The sequence below is a fragment of the Catharus ustulatus genome, chromosome 28 (assembly GCF_009819885.2).
Source record: "Catharus ustulatus isolate bCatUst1 chromosome 28, bCatUst1.pri.v2, whole genome shotgun sequence".
Lineage (NCBI taxonomy): Eukaryota > Metazoa > Chordata > Aves > Passeriformes > Turdidae > Catharus > Catharus ustulatus.
In genome coordinates this window covers 5,360,427-5,377,349 of record NC_046248.1, presented here as the reverse complement: position 1 = coordinate 5,377,349, position 16,923 = coordinate 5,360,427, and positions in this window count along the sequence as shown.

The window sequence follows — 16,923 nt, the reverse complement described above, 5'->3', positions numbered from 1 at the left end:
AGGGTGTCTGCCCCAGAAATGACAAATTTCCCTCGTTTTGCTGAGGGATTAAAACCAAATCAGTCTCACCAGAGGAAATCCAGTGTAAATTATCAAAGTCTGTGAAATCAGTGGAGCCACGCTGATTTTTGCTACAGAAATAACAGTTCTTAGTGCTGGAAATGGATTTCTTGTTTTCTATTTGTGCAAAGCTGTACAGCCAGAGGACAAAGAGGAGGAATGTCTTGTACACAGCAAGTCCTGCCACTGAGAGCCAGGAAAACAACAAAAAACAAAAACAACCAAAAAAAAAAACACAAAACAAAAAAAAAACAAAAAAAATCTGCTCAGGAGCTGCTTGGACGCCAGGTTTCCTGATCACACTTTTATGGATTGGTACCAGAGCTAAAGGAAAGCTCAGCTCTGCCTGAGCATGGCAAACAGGGCAGGGCCAGAGTGGTTTCTCTGCAGCTCTTCAAGTGCCTCTTATCCCATCAAATCCTGTCTGCTCTCAGCCACTTTCCTCAATCAAACAGGGCCTTATTGAAATAAAAACTTCTGGTCCATTACAAATTTTAAAACCCTACTGTTTAGTTTTGAATTATTCCAGTTTTTCCCTGCAGTTTTCTCCCCCCACAAAGGAGATCACAAGCACAAACTGATTTTTGCCCTGGCCACAGCAGCACAGAGCCAGTCAAACTCCACTTTAAAAAAGTCAGGGGAGGAAAAGCAAGGCAGGGACTGCTGCAAACCTTCCCAAAAAATGCTTTTAAACCACAGCTGGATGTGCTGCTGCTGCTCTCAATCAGCAATTCTGAGGGGGAAAAGCAGCATCAGGTAATCTCAGCTGATCTCCCACCCTCACCCAGCTCAGTCCTCCCTCCTCTCTGAGCTGCCAGGCTGTGCTGGAGCAGAGCAATTTGGGATCCCACAGCTGGAACTGGAGATTTCCAAGGGAAGGGGAAAGCTCTGGAACATCCCTGCCCTCCCCAGGGGATGAATGAGCCACTGAAGGACCCTGGACCACCCCTGTCCCATCTGAATTCCCCATTTTGGGCATTTTCAGGCAGGAAAAGATTGATTTCCTTTTCAAAATCCTCCCACACCCTGCTCCACTCGTTCTCCAATGAGAAGGGTTGAGGATGCTGCCTGTTTGCCAATAAACACTGCTAATTGCCCTGATCAGACGTCTGTGACACTTGCATGCTGTTAAATGTCAGAAGTGTTTCCTTGAGCCATCCATCCCCTCACACACCCAGCTCTGACTCCCTGTCACTGCAGCTCATTGTTGTGCTCCATCCCACAAGCACAGGGAAAATTAAAAAATCTGCAAGGCTTCCTCATCACCAAAATAATTACTGTCTGGGAGAAAGTAATAAAGTAATCTGTGCTAATTGAAACTGTGAAATATCTGCTTCTCCATCAGTTCAATACCTTGGATGAAGCACACAGCCCCTGAATTCAGCTCCTGTGCTCTGGATTATAAATTCTCCTCATTTGCACTCTCTCACAGCACTTAAAAACTGCAAGTGCTGATATTAATTATTTCAAGATTTTTTTGGCAGTCATTTCCTCTAATAAAATTCTCTCCCCTTAGGGAATGATGCATCAATCAATCTAACTTTCCTTGTGTCTTTCATGGAATGAGACATTTCAGACATTTCAGCCTGGGCTCCAGCCTTCCACTCCCTCCCTTCCTCTGAAGGTCACACCAACAGACAAGAAGAATCTTTCTCCCAAACTCACTCTATAAAAAATACCCCAGAAAGTGAAGATCCTGCAGGTTCTTACACTGAGAGGGTTCAGCCCAGGCTGGTTGTAGATCCACAGAATTCCTGGAAATTTGTATTTATATCTAATTTATATTTAATTACAGCACCCCAGTTCTCTGCACGCTGGCCCATCAGTGCTGTGCCCTCTCAGCTGAAGAGACACCTCCAGCTAAATTATTTTTTAGGCAGATTCAGAGGTTTTCTCCTCTGAGGAGGATCAAACTCCTTCTCTAAGTGCTGCTCTCCCTAATGTGACAGAGCTGAGCTGACCTGGAAAACAGAAGCACTTGGAAGTGAAACCCAGCAAATGGTGCTTGCACAAGGAGCTTTATTGGCTGCACTCTGCTAATCAGGACAGAGAGCAAACACCTCTGGAGCTCTGTGAGAGCCTGGAGGTGCTCAGGCACAGTTCCAGCAGGAGCAGATTCCCTGATTCCCAGAAATGGAGGGGCAGGAAAGCTGGGGGTGCTGAGTGGAGGCAGGAGCAGAGAGCAGGGAAATGGAACTGGGATCCCAAATCCCTCCTGGCACTGCTCTCCACTGAGTTTGGGGAAGAATCCATTCCCACTTGTGTCTCTGGAACATTCCACACCCCAGACTGCAGCAGCAAAACACCTCCTAAATTACATTTGAGATAAATATCCCAATCTGGCCTCTCAGGAGCTGTTTCCCAAGCAGGGGATTTGCCAGGAGTGCTGCTGGAGAGCCACAGGAGCTGCTCCTTCCATGGACACCAGGGATGTCCCCTCACCCTGAGCTGCTGCAAATCATCTGGGGATGGCCAAGCTCAGGAATAAAAAGCAGAGGAAGAGCCGAGTTCTTATCCCAAATGTTGACTTTTATATAAATATGGCTTTAATTACAGGATCAGCTTCAAAGCCCTGAGGATGCTGTGAATCTGAATCCCTCTGCACATTCCAGCAGAGCAGCCAAAGCCAGGAGAGCTCTGCTCCCATCTCTGGGTGGCTTCTGTTTCCAAACAAACCTCGTGGAGATGCTCACATTGTTCTGGGTTTGCATCCAGCTCGAGGCCATCCAGCTTTTCCACAAATATTGTTCTTTTCATGGGGCTGAAGGAATTTCTGGCTCCCCAAAGTTGTTTAGGTTTGGCTCAGGCTTTGCCCCTACAATCTCTGTCTCGACCAAAAATGTCTCAGCCACACAAGTAAATTCCACTTTTCACACATCCCCTCAACTCTTTGTTAAATAAATTGATATTTTGTAGGGGAAACACCAAATTTTTGCCTACAAAGGCCCAATCCCAGAGCCAGTGGTGCTGGTGGTCTCTTGTTTCATTCCAAGAGAATCAGAAAAGCCAGGACTCAATTTTCACAAGTCCTGGGTGAAAAATCAACAAGAAGTGGATTGTGAGTGGCTCAGATTTCGGGAGGATTGGGATGCTTTGGTGCAGAGTTAATTAGGCATTAAAAGAGTCCCATCAGAGCTGGGGAAATATCATCCATAAATCTCTGTACTGCCTCATTAGCCTTTAGGACAACAGCTCCACGTAAATCAATTGATTGGGAAAAAAACCCAAACCAACAAACCAGGAGGAAGATTGAGGATCATTTAGAAATCTCTACTCCTACTTTGATCACGAGAGAAGGAGAAAAATAAACTCAAATTCTCAAAATCCACATTTTAAAGGAACCTTGTAAATGAGGGGCCAAAGATCCCGTTCACCTTGTGCTGTGGAGCCCAAATCCATTAAATTTCCAATATTTTCCCAGTCTCCTCCCAGATAATTCATCTTTTAGAGACTCCAAATGAGACTCAGAATGGCTCATGAAGAGGAGGGAGCTGTTAAAACCAGGGGACAGAACAGAGCTGTGGCAAAGGAAAGGCATCAAAGCAGAACTTGGTGGGTAAAAGATGATGCTGTTTACAGAGACAGCAGAAATTAAAGCTGAAATGTTTAATTATGAAGAGAGAAAGTACCAGACATTCTCAACCACAGCTTTTAAATTAACTCTGGCAGGGGTCTGGGCTGAGTTAAAGCTGGGCTCGTCCTCCCAGGCTGGGAATTATTGATCCCACGTGCCTGGGGGTGCCTCTCCCCCTTCCCGGGGTGTTCACACGTGGAGCATCCCTGGACAAACACTCGGGGGCAGGAACAGCAGCCTGGGTGGGCTGGGACAGGGAATTCTTCACTCCAGCTTTCCCCTGAATGCTCCCCTGTAAAAACAAACCCAGACACCTCCTAACCCCACAGCAGCGATCCCAGGGTCACATTTGCATTTTTCAGCCCTAATTTCCTTTAACTGCTCTGCAGAGCCATTAAAGCTCTGGATGTTGCAGCAGAATTCCCTGACTTGCAGCCAGGAGCATCCTCAGCTCAGGGCACTGGGATGCAGCAGGAAATGTCAGCCCTGCATCGACAGCTCTCACTTCCAGCACCACTTCTGCACCCAAGAACCCGAATTTACACCCATTAATTACCCTAATTACCACTGGGAAGAGTTGTACCACTGAAATAAGAAAGGCAGGAGTGCTGGAAGGAGCTGGAATGTTCATCAGGCTCCTCCAGATGTGCAGTTTGGGGAAACTGAGGCAGTGCCACAGCTGGCAGTGAGGCTGCTCCACTTGGGAAGGGTTCTGCTGGTTTGGAAGGGAAAGGATTTTCAGCATCATCTCCCTAACAGAGAATTCCAGAAGTTCTGAGGCTCCAGGGAATGAGGAGTGCCTGATAATGGAGGCAAAGCTCACTCAGGACACGGGGCTGTGCCAATAAATGTCCATGGGGGCTGCTCCTCCCTTTGATTGTCCAAAAGTGCCCCAAATTAAAGACCAGGAGGGTTTTTTTCTAATTTTTTTTGACTGTTCTTTGTGCACTGGGTCAGGATAAGGATTCTGGCAAAGCTTCCCTGAAAGTTCAAGCTTTGGCTTCACTACTTTGGTGTCTCTGAGCTGGGAATGGTTCTTGGCTCCAGCACCCAGACAGGACCAGGGCAGGTTTTGGTCATTAAAGAGCAACAATTTCACCATCCTAAAGATATTTACAGTGATAAATGGAAGGTTATCATACGAGAATATCAAAATTAATTCCAATTTGCACAAAACTTCTGTCCTGCCCCCTTTTCCCAAGGCTCTTGGGACATCTCCTGCTGCTCTGCCCCCAGCTGGGACCCATCCACGCCAGCCTGACATCAGGGACTGCTCTCCTTTGTTTCCTTTGCTGTTTTATCCCCTGGAGCATTGCAGCCTCCCAGCCTGGTGCTGTCCCTTATCTCTGCCCTGCACAAACAACTCCTGGGCTGACCTTTCTGAGGGAACCAGTTCCCAGCTGGTCTGACCCCTGAAAATGAGATTTTTCCCTTCCTTGGAGCTGCCTGGGCAGTTCTGCTCAGGCACAGGCCAGGGTGGAGGAGTCCAAAACAACAAACTTCTCATCAGGGCAGCCCAGCAATGAACCCCAGATGACAAAGTGCTCCAGCCCACTTCCATCTCTTTTACTTCTTTCCTCTCCTAAACCCAAGGAAAACAATTGGCAGGCCAAAAGCTACAGTGCTGCAAGGTCTGGAGGGCAGGGAGGCTTTTGCAGGCTCCCATGGGATCATTTTTGCACAGTTCAAGCTCAGCAGCTGGGAATAACCTGGAATTAGAAACTCCTTCAGACAGCAAAGCAGAGAAGGAAGCCACCACTGATGCTCTGACTCCTTTACAGGGTTTCTCTTGCACTTAAAGAGTAGAAAAAAATAGAGGTACCAAACCCCCTCAAGAAAACATTTGTACCACTGAAATCCCTGAGAAACCTGATGTCTGTGGAGTCAGGATTTACCCAAGGACTTGAACAGTAATTTCTCCAGCAATTTATCCCAGAAAAAGGAGAATAAACAGGCCTGGCTCTCTGGAGAGAGGCACCAGCCACAGATGTTTCTATTTCCAGTAAAACCAAACTGCAAAGTCAAGAGGAAAACCAAAAAAACAAGCAGAGAGCAAAGAAAACAACCCCCAAGCCACACAAAAAGGGACTTTAACCTCTACCAGCAGCCAAGACTGGCAGAGAAAAGTCAGAGCCAGGTTGAATTTCCAGCCCAGAGCTCTGCCTTGAACACACTGAGGGGGCAGAGGGGCAGCCAGGAAGATCCTGGTGAAGGTTGGTTTTCCCTGTGCTGGGCATTTTCTCTTCTCCTGGATGAAAAAACCAGTCCAAGCACATCAGGAAGGGCTGAAAAGCTGCATTTTCTGGAGCAAGCAGTGCAGGTCAGGCTGATGTGTGTGTGTGTGTGTGCTCCATCCTCATTGATCTGTCTCTGTTCCATCCTCACTTCCAGACTTTGGCACAACCCCAGGAGCTCCCCCAGCCCAAAATCCTGGCAAAGGCTGGCAGGAGCTCCTGCTGTCCATGCTCATCTCCCCTCAAAGGGCTTTGCAATTCTCACAGGGGAGCCAGGCTTTAATTAACTCAGATTATCTGATCATTCCTGCAGCAATGGGTGAGTCCAGGTTTTCTACAGGAAAATGCCTGTGGAACCCAGGGGAATTGCATGGCAAACTCTCCCAGCAGCTAAAACCATAAAAAATACCCAAAACAACCAAAACCAAGCCAGATCTCAGCTCATGAACAATCTCAATATTCAGGGCTGAGATCCCATGGCCAGACTCTCCTAAAAATGGGATTTTGAGGGAACTGAAGTTTTTACCCCAGTTACAGAGATGGGACCAAGTTTTGTGACCAAGCTCTTCCCCTCCCAAAGGTTCTGTTTTTTCTGTTCCAGCCCCTCCCCAGAACTGGGACATTTGTGTGGAGCCACATGGGACACCTGCACTGATCCAGGCTGGAAAATCCAGTCTGCAAATCCCTTCTCCTTCTCTGGAGCCACCCCCAAACGCCCCTGCCATGGCCAGGACAGTGGGGACGTGCAGAAATTTGTCCATTTTGGGTCCTGCTGGGCTGGGGAGCTGCTCCTTTTCTCCTTTGTGAGGAACAATGAATTAAATCTGAGTGCCCCAGCCCTGATCCCACTCCTGGCTGTGTCCAGCTGCCTGACCTTGGCTGCCAGATGAGTCTGAAAGATAAGCAAAGAAAACCAAAGCTTTAATTCCACCAGAATGTTTCCCCAGGGGCTGCTGGTGAAAGCAGGGATGTACAAACACACAGTGCCAGCTCTGGAGGTGCCTGGGGGAGTTTCAAACTCACAACATCCAGCACCAGGATTTCACTGGGATGGGTTTTAATTTTTCCTGTCATAGTGTTTGGCTCAGGAGTGTAAATTCTGAACTTCATGTAATCTGTGAGGTGCAAGTTCATTTTTTCTCCTCATTGATGAGACACAGAGCCTAAATCCCACCTAGGAAATAATCTCTGCATTAATTGAAAGCTCAGACTCAGACATGCTAAAACAAATTAATAGAATTTTATTCAAGTTATAAATCTCAACATTTGCCTCTGTGCACCCCACTAGTCCACAGCAAAAAAAAAAAACAAATGAGCCTAAAGCTTCATTCTCATCCCCTAAATTCTGATTTTCTCGTGTTTGTCTGAGGTTCCACCCCATAAAATCGCTGCATGCACTGCCACAGCCACTCATTGAGCGGCAGGAGCTGGATCCTGCACCTGCAGCTCAACTCCTGCACCTTTGTTATTGCTCAGTGCAGCAGAAGCAATAAAAGCTAACGAAGGGAAAGGGCCCTTGTTTGTGGCCATGAGAAGACAGAGCCAGGAGTTGGCAGTTTGGGGAATGAAAAGCAGGACTCCATCAGCTGCTGATTTGATTTTTTTTTTTTTAAACGCTCTCCAAGGAAAAAGAAAGAAAGAAAAAAAAAAACCAACATTAATTCTGCAAGAGCCACGAGTTAATTGCAGGCAAATTGATGGAGTTTGCACAGGAGCTGGAGTTGGAGATTAATTCAATTTAAAGGCATCTGGCTGAGCAAAGCCAAGCTGCTGTTGCTGGGTGTTGCTGTGGGTGCAGCTTGAACATCCCAGGGATCGCTGGAACCTGCTCTGAGCACCTGGAGCAGGAATTGTGGGCAGACAGGGAGGAGAATCCTGCATCCCATCTGCTCACCCTGAGCCAAAATCCCCCAGGAGTTCTGCAGGTGCAGGGCAAAATCTGGGGCTGGCCCAGGCTCTGTTTGGTTTCATTTATTTTTGTTTTGTGTTTTCATTGCTGCAGCTGGGGGTTGAGGATGCTGTGACACAAACACAGCAGTGCATGAAGCCTGAAATCCCAGAGTTTGTCCCCAAATCCAGCCAGGGCACAGGAGGGCACAGCAAATCCTGGGAGATCTCAGAGTGGGGAAACAACAGCTGGAAAAACAGCCCCAGGCTCTGCAGAGCCAGGGATTCTGCCCTGGGAGGGGAAAAACAGGTGAAAATCAGGAATAAAACAAGGAAAAAATAAAGGAAAATCAGGAATAAAACACAAGGAAAAAGAGGTGAAAATCAGGAATGAAACACAAGGGGGAAATAAAGGAAAATCAGGAATAAAACACAAGGGAAAAGGGGTGAAAATTAGGAATTAAACACAAGGGGGAAATAAAGGAAAATCAGGAATAAAACACAAGGGGAAAGGGGTGAAAATCAGGAATAAAACAAGGGAAAAATAAAGGAAAATCAGGAATAAAACACAAGGGAAAAGGGGTGAAAATCAGGAATAAAACAAGGGAAAAATAAATGAAAATCAGGAATAAAACACAAGGAAAAAGAGGTGAAAATCAGGACTAAAACACAAGGAAAAAGAAAATAAAATCAGGAATAAAACACAAGGGAAAAGAGGTGAAAATCAGGACTACAACACAAGGAAAAAGAAATTAAAATCAGTAATAAAACACAAGGGAAAAGAGGTGAAAATCAGGACTAAAACACAAGGGAAGTTGTTCAGCCTCAGAGCAGCAGAGATGAGGGTTGCAAGTCCCAAAGCCACACTGGTAGGATTGGAAATGAGGCAGCACATCCCAAATCCTGCTGGATTTCCCTACAAGCAGCAGAGCCCACCCTGCAGCCCCTGGTGTCAGTGCTGGTGTCAGGCTCTGCTCCCTCTGCTGCCCAGGCTTCCCCTAAACAAAATCCCACATTTCCGAGGTGAGGCAATGCTTCCACACTGGATTTCTCCATGTGAGCACAGAGGGAACAAACAGCTCCTTACAACAGAAGGTGTTGATCAGTTCTGTTGGGAAATCCTCCCTTCCCTGGGGAAAATGGAAAAAAACCTCTCCAAGAAAGCAAAGTTGGGGATGGCTGATCTCATTTGAGAAAGAGCCCAGGGCTGGAAATTCACTGCACAGTCTCTGATCTTCCTTTCTCCTCCCTCCCTCCCAAGAAACTCCAAAAAAAAAAAACCTTCCAAAAAAAAAACCTTCCAAAAAAAAATCAGATAAATAAATAAATGTGTACACAAACTGCAGCCATTCTAAGATTCCAGCATGGAACAACAGTTTGTGAAAAGCCCCAAACAGAGCTGTCAGAGCTGCTTTGTGCACCCATATGCTCAAAAAAATGTTTTTAATCCTCAGAGGTCGTGTTGGAAGTGTTCCCCACAGCCCTCCCGAAGCTCCTGGAGATTGTTGCTATGCCCTGGGTGAGCTGGGTGCTTGGTATGGAGCAGGGAGAGTGGCTTGTTTTGATTTGAGTTTAAATATTTAGACACAATTTGCATCTCATTAAGATGCTGCTGGTTCGGGGAGCTGGCAGCAGCTTTGTTCAAATGTCACATCCCAGGCGAGGCTGGCAGGGCTGTGACAGCCACCTCCCCTCCCTGGGAGCACCTGGAGCTCCGTGAGCAGCCCAGGCTCTTGGGAAGGGAAGGAGAAATTCCTTGGAAAACCCTCAAAATGCTGAGGTGGGGACTCCAGCATCCCAAGTTCCCACCAAGAAAAAAAACCAAAAAGAAAAAACAAATAGCACACAGCTAAGCACTGTGAATTGAGAAATATGGATTTAGAACGTTTCTCCACGTGTGAAATGAAACCCCACTTTTACACCAATCTGTGTCTCACAAATGTCATTTTTCCACCCCAAAAAGCCCCATCCAAGCCTTGCTTCCCATTTTCCAGCCAGGCAGCCCAGCACTGGAAGTTCTGCCCAGCAATTCCAGGGCAAACCTGGTGGGGAAAAATCCAATTATCCCACTGCAGCTAGGCAGGAATATAATGCTGCCAGACACAGAAATTAGGGAATTCAGCAGCTCCTGCTCACTATTTAATGATGTGCTCTCCTCTTTCCTTGCTTCTGCTGCCCCAGATCCCTCCCAACACAAAAGAAGGAATATCCTTGAGATGAATTTAACATCAAACCCAGAGCTGGGCTGGGGAGTTGATAAAATCTCCATAAACCCCATCCAGAGCACCTGTGGAAAACATCCCCTGGATCTGGCTGCTCTGGGGAGCCAGGAGCAGCTTTTTGGTCAGAATCACTACAAAAGGATGGGAGAGCCAAATCTCAGTCCTGTGGGAGTCTCCTCGGTGATCCATCATTTTCTCCCTGGCTCCTCTGTCCAGTTGAGTTCAGGTGCAAACCAGGGGAGCACAAAAATCAATGTCTGCATTTCAAAAAGCAGGAGACAAATGGACTTGTTATCTTCAAAACTCTCTCTCAGCCTTGAAAAGCAAGAAAGAAAATGTACAAAAGACCTATAGACAGGATAAAAAAAAAAAAAAATTATTAAAAAGTGTCCATTGAAGTGTGTCCAAATCTGAGAACAATCTGTGAAGCATCAGGACGGGAGGAGAGGCCATGGTTCATCCCAGACACAAAACATTCCCACTCCCTGCTCACACAAAGGGCCTGAGAAGCAGTGGGGCATTTGCAGTTTGGAGAATGCTTTCCAACACAATACACTCCCACAATAGCCCCGAGATGTAAAGCTAATCAGAGGGGACACATTCACAGAAATCAAACCTGGCCAAGTGGCCACCTTGGCACATTCTTCTATTGAGAATTCCTTGACCTCTTTTCTTGCCAGGGGATTTTTCTTGCTCCCTCACATTCCCTTTCAACATTGCTCTTGTTTCTGAGCCTTTCCCTTGGCTCTTGGATGGATAAAAAAGTGGGGTGTGGGGGGAAGCTTTGTGATGGAGCCAAAATCGCTGGGCCAGGCCACAGCAAAGGGTGAAGTGTATTTTGTGCAGAATTTTCCAAATTCTGCTGTGTTTAAAGCACCCATCTTCCTGCAGGTGAATGCTAATGAGCCATAAAAAAATAACTAAAGAGCAGTCGGTGCTCAAGAGCTTGTAAGCTTGGATTATATTAATCAATAAATACTCAGGACAAATCAGCACAGCTCTGTAAAAGGATTTTCCCAGCACAGTTTGTTATCCCAGCTGCTATAATTAGAAATTAGGGATCAGAGCCCTTTAGAGGGTGGAAAATTTCAGATATCACAAGTTCTGTTCCAACACACAGAACCTGGTTTGCATCAGGACCTGGTGGCTTTTGGGCCTCACCAACTTTCAGGAGTTTCCTTGGCATTGAAACAGGCATCATGCAGCATCTGGATTGTTTTAATTTGAATTTTTTGCCCTTTGAATCGAATATTCACTGACAGCAGGTACAGGGACCCAGCTGAGGCTGCTGCAGTGGGCTCAGGGCTGATATTTCCCCAAGAAATTTGGAGACAGCCAGACCTTTGTCACATCCCAGGGACCAGTGACATCGGGAATGTAAAGCCACACCTTGCCTTGAGTCTGTCATACCCAATTCCAAATTTTTGGGTGCACTTCATTTTGCTTCAATGAGCTCAACTCAACTTTTAATGGCCCTGTTAATTGCCTAATTGTGAAACCGAGGCTGCCTCTACCTCTGAAGCACATTCCTTGATGGAAAGAATGTGTTTGTGTGAATGGATGCCCCTGCACTCCCCCCAGCAGGTGTTAATTTGGTTTGTGTGAGTGGGTAAATAGCTCTGAAGTGGCTGGGTGTGCAGCAGCTCCTCACATTTTTATATCACTCTTACCTTCCCCAGTGCTGGAGATGACAGATGTTCATTAGGCAGAGCAGACAGAACCATTCCCTCCCCTGGAATATTACCTTGCCTCATGAATATTAATTAACTCTTCTTGTGACAGAGCAGGGCAAGGTTTGATCCTCATTTTATAGGCCAAAGGGAGTTCAAGAATTGCCGTGGGGGAAGGCTGGGGCAGGATGCAGGAGTGTACAAACCCTGAACAAGAATCTGCACAAATCCTGAACAAGAACCTGCACAAACCCTGAACAAGAACTGCACAAATCCTGAACAGGAACCTACACAAACCTTGAACAAGAATCTGCACAAACCCTGAACAAGAACTGCACAAACCCTGAACAAGAACTGCACAAACCCTGAACAAGAACCTGCACAAACCCTGAACAAGGACTGCACAAACCCTGAACAAGAACCTGCACAAACCCTGAACAAGAACCTGCACAAACCCTGAACAAACCCTGAACAAGAACCTGCACAAACCCTGAACAAGAACCTGCACAAACCCTGAACAAGAACTGCACAAACCTTGAACAAGAACCTGCACAAACCCTGAACAAGAACTGCCCTGCACAAACCCTGAACAAGAACCTGCACAAATCCTGAACAAGAACCTGCACAAACCCTGGGCACTGCTCTGGCAGGATGCAGAACTGCACAAACCCTGAACAAGAACCTGCACAAATCCTGAACAAAAACCTGCACAAACCTTGAACACTGCTCTGGCAGGATGCAGAACTGCACAAACCCTGAACAAGAACCTGCACAAACCCTGAACACTGCTCTGTTTATTTATAACCTTTTATTTATGTTTTTTTCTTTTCTTTTCTCAGGGAATGCTGGTGGGGATGCCAGCACTGAGCTCTGCAGGGAAGGACACCAGGAGTTCATTCCATGTCACCAGGACAGAGAGGAGAGCCCTGTCCCAACCTCACAAACCCTGAACAAGAACCTGCACAAACCCTGAACACTGCTCTATTTATTGATAACCTTTTATTTATGGGGTTTTTTTTTCTTTTCTCAGGGAATGTGCTGGGGATGCCAGCACTGAGCTCTGCAGGGAAGGACACCAGGAGTTCATTCCATGTCACCAGGACAGAGAGGAGAGCCCTGTCCCAACCTCACAAACCCTGAACAAGAACCTGCACAAACCCTGGACACTGCTCTGTTTATTTATAACCTTTTATTTAGGGTGTGTTTTTTTTCTTTTTTTGGCTTTTCTCAGGGAATGCTGCTGGGGATGCCAGCACTGAGCTCTGCAGGGAAGGACACCAGGAGTTCATTCCATGTCACCAGGACAGAGAGGAGAGCCCTGTCCCAACCTCACAAACCCTTCTCCAGAATATTTTGGGCATGCCCTGATGGGGGTTGATGCTTTAGTCCTCCCAGGAGGAGCTGGAGTCCCAGCTCACCCTGTTTTGATCAGCATCCCTACACAGACAATGCCTGTGGCCATCTCTGAGTGCTCCACAGTGAAGGAAAAATCCAGCCCAGCCTCTCCAGGTTCAAATCCTGTCCCAGTTCCAGTCCCATCCCCTCCTCCCTCTGATTTCCCCTCCAGAAGTGCTTTAATTCCTCCCTAATTGAAAGGCACAGCTAAGGCCTCTCAGGCCCTGCTCCCGGCCTGGAACCCATCCTGGCAGCCCCAGCCAGGCAGAGGAAATGCCCTATAAATAATCAAAGGGGAGGAATCATTAGCCAGGCATCTTGTAATGATAATTTTAAATGGATGGGCAATTTATAGAGAGAATAATTACGAGCAAGGCCCTTTAACCATAACGAATGCACTCGGCTAATGACAACTCCTGCAGGCCCAGGCCTGGCAGGCTCTGGGTGAGGAACAAAATGCAATGGGGGAGCAAAAATGCAATGAGAACAACACAAATGCCATGGGAAAAATACAAATGCAATGGGGGGAACACAAATGCAATGGGGGGAACATAAATGCAATGAGAACAACACAAATGCAATGGGAAAAATACAAATGCAATGGGGGGAGCACAAATGCAATGGGGGAGCACAAATGCAATGGGAAATGGCTGCAAAGCCCCCAGGGCAGCTTTGGATTTGCTCAAATTAAGAACAGGCAGCTCTTGCCCCGTGTGTGCCCTGCTGGAGTAGCGAGGGTAAGCTCAGCCTAACAGGGAGCAGCTCTGAGCTAAGCCAGGCCCTGCCTTGAGCCTGGCCTTGATCCCAAAGCCCAGCCTGGGTTAGGTCAGGAGGGGCTTTCAGCCCCAAAGCCCAGCCTGGGTTAGGGTCAGGATATCACACCCCAAAGCCCAGCCTGGGTTAGGTCAGGATATCACACCCCAAAGCCCAGCCTGGCTTAGGTCAGGATTTCACCCCCAAAGCCCAGCCTGGCTTAGGTCAGGAGGAGATTTCACCCCCAAAGCCCAGCCTGGGTTAGGTCAGGAGGAGATTTCACCCCCAAAGCCCAGCCTGGGTTAGGTCAGGAGGAGATTTCACCCCCAAAGCCCAGCCTGGGTTAGGTCAGGAGGGGATTTCAGTCCCAAAGCCCAGCCTGGGTTAGGTCAGGATTTCAGCCCCAAAGCCCAGCCTGGCTTAGGTCAGGAGGAGATTTCACCCCCAAAGCCCAGCCTGGGTTAGGTCAGGAGGGGATTTCAGCCCCAAAGCCCAGCCTGGCTTAGGTCAGGATTTCAGCCCCAAAGCCCAGCCTGGGTTAGGTCAGGAGGAGATTTCAGCCCCAAAGCCCAGCCTGGGTTAGGTCAGGAGGGATTTCTCCCTGCAGGGCAGTTCTGAGCAGCAGCCCCAGCCCCCAAAATTCTGCTGAGCCTCTCAGGTGATGCTGAGGGGAAGCAAGAGGAGCCAAACCCAGCACAGATGATGGTGTGGGACAAGAGGGAGCAGCAAGGAGATTTTTTGAGCAGGAAGCTGTTTTCTCACCTTATTTCCTGCTGATGTGATGAACTCCCTGTGCTCAGAGTAACCTCCAGGGCCATTTTCTGTGTAGCCACCACTGGAATATAAATAACCATCCCAAGAAGAAAAATGTGGCTTGGTTTGAACTCAGCACACCATTTAGCCTGCCTGGAAAAAACCCACAGACTTTTGGAAGAAATGTGACAATAACTGGACTTTAAAGTTGTTAAAAGTTAAAAAAAACAACCGTGTTCTTTAATTTAGGGCCAGTGTGACCTGGCAATTAGTCATAGGCCAGGCTGCAGCTCAATTAAGACAAACAGCCCAGGGTAATGGAATTGGTAATGTGACCAACAGGAGCAACCTGAGTTATAGCCTCAATTTTCTCCGTGCCTGATGGGTTTGAAATAAGTTCAAAGAAGGTCAAGTGGTTGGGTTTTCATCTGCTGATCTCACACAAAGTTTTCCCCTCCATTTCCCTCTCCCTGTGAGCCCTCTGGACTTGTCATCACTGCTCTGCCTCCCAGTCTGAGGCTGCCCCAGCTGTGGCCGTGCTCTGAAGCAGCTCCAGAACAGGATCTGAGCAAGGGTGACCTGCAAAGTTTCTCAGCAGGATCCAAGAAGCCTCATTTCTCATGCTCTCTGCAAGTTTTCTTCTGCCTGGTGTTTCTTGGGCTCTCCCCTTTGTCACAATTCGGCTCAGACGTGGGAAGGGAGCAGAAAGCAAAGCCCTGAGATCTTTGTGAAGCTGCACAACCACAAAGCAGAGGCTGAAGAATGGGGCACCCGAGAATGGAAAAGAGGGTTTGGGATCCATCTGTGTCCTGCTCCTTGAGGGGAGGCTGGTCCCAAATCCAGCCTGGGAAAATGGCACAGCCCCCATCCCACAGTGCCCAGGCTGGGGGCTCCCAGAGCCATTCCAGCCTGGAGAACACTCCCAGCTCCTGTTCCCACCACTGACACGAGCAGCCAGCCTTGGGGACGTGTGACACAGCCCAGAGCTCTGTCCCTGAGCATCCAGAGCTCTGTCCATGAGCACCCAGCCTTGGGGACGTGTGACACCAGCCCAGAGCTCTGTCCCTGAGCATCCAGAGCTCTGTCCATGAGCACCCAGCCTTGGAGACGTGTGACACCAGCCCAGAGCTCTGTCCCTGAGCACCCAGAGCTCTGTCCATGAGCACCCAGCCTTGGGGACGTGTGACACCAGCCCAGAGCTCTGTCCTTGAGCACCCACAGCTCTGTCCCTGAGCACCCAGCCTTGGGGACGTGTGACACAGCCCAGAGCTCTGTCCCTGAGCACCCAGAGCTCTGTCCTTGACCACCCAGAGCTCTGTCCTTGAGCACCCAGCCTTGGGGATGTGTGACACAGCCCAGAGCTCTGTCCCTGAGCACCCAGAGCTCTGTCCCTGCCCGGTCCCTTTTTGCCTCCCAGGCCCAGCAGCTGCTCCCAGGTTTGTGCAAGGCAGCAGTGCCATCCAGTGGCTCCAGCCCTGAGCCCCCAGCCCCACCTCTGGGGCAAATAAAGCTTGAGTTTCCCTCCATGCCAAGGCAGGGATGGGCCAGGGGCTCTGCAGGGCTGCAGGGGTGAGGGCAGGAGCAGCTGGGCATTGCAGAGAGCTGTTCTTGCAATAAATTGTGGGGGTTTAGCCCTTTGGTCACCCTGGAGTCACACAGTGGATCTGGGGAGCAGCACGAGCAGAGGGGGCTCAGCTCAGCTCAGCTCACCCAGTAGGGCAGGGCAGGGCTGGTCTGGCTGATCCAGGGGGTTTAACCCTTCCCCTCCTGGCCCTGCCCGTGTCCCTGCACATTCCCAGGGCTGCAGCTCGGGGCCAGCCCATCCCTTGCACTGCCCAAGCTCTGCACACTCTGCTCAGCTCTCACGCCTGTCCTGGCATGCCAAGCCCTATCTGCCATTCTCTCCACCTGCCAACCCACTTTCCTCTTGGTTTAGGTCCAAATTCTTCACTTCCCAGGGCAGGAATTTCCAAAATTTGCCCTGTGATCGCTGTCAGAGTGATGAACTCAGCATCAGTGAGGTGCAGAGCTCCATCCCTACAGCTCTGCTTCTCCAGGGTCTCACATCATCACCTCTCCCTGTCCCAGCCCCTGTGGCACTGGGCTGGTGTTTTCTGGAACTGCCAAGCTGCAGGAAATTCCATCTTTCCTCTCCCTCCCTCAGAGCTGAGATCCCTCAGCAGATAAACAGAGAGGAGGGAGGAATTTATTCTCTTCCAAAAGAGACTGAGCCTCAGCAGTTACAGCATCTACAACAGACTGAAATATCCTGAAATATATAAAAAAATAAAGCCTTTCTGAAATACAGGGATTTTAGGGAGCACAAACCCTTCTGGACAATGTGGGGGGGAAAAAAAGCAGCTCCAGAATTCCAG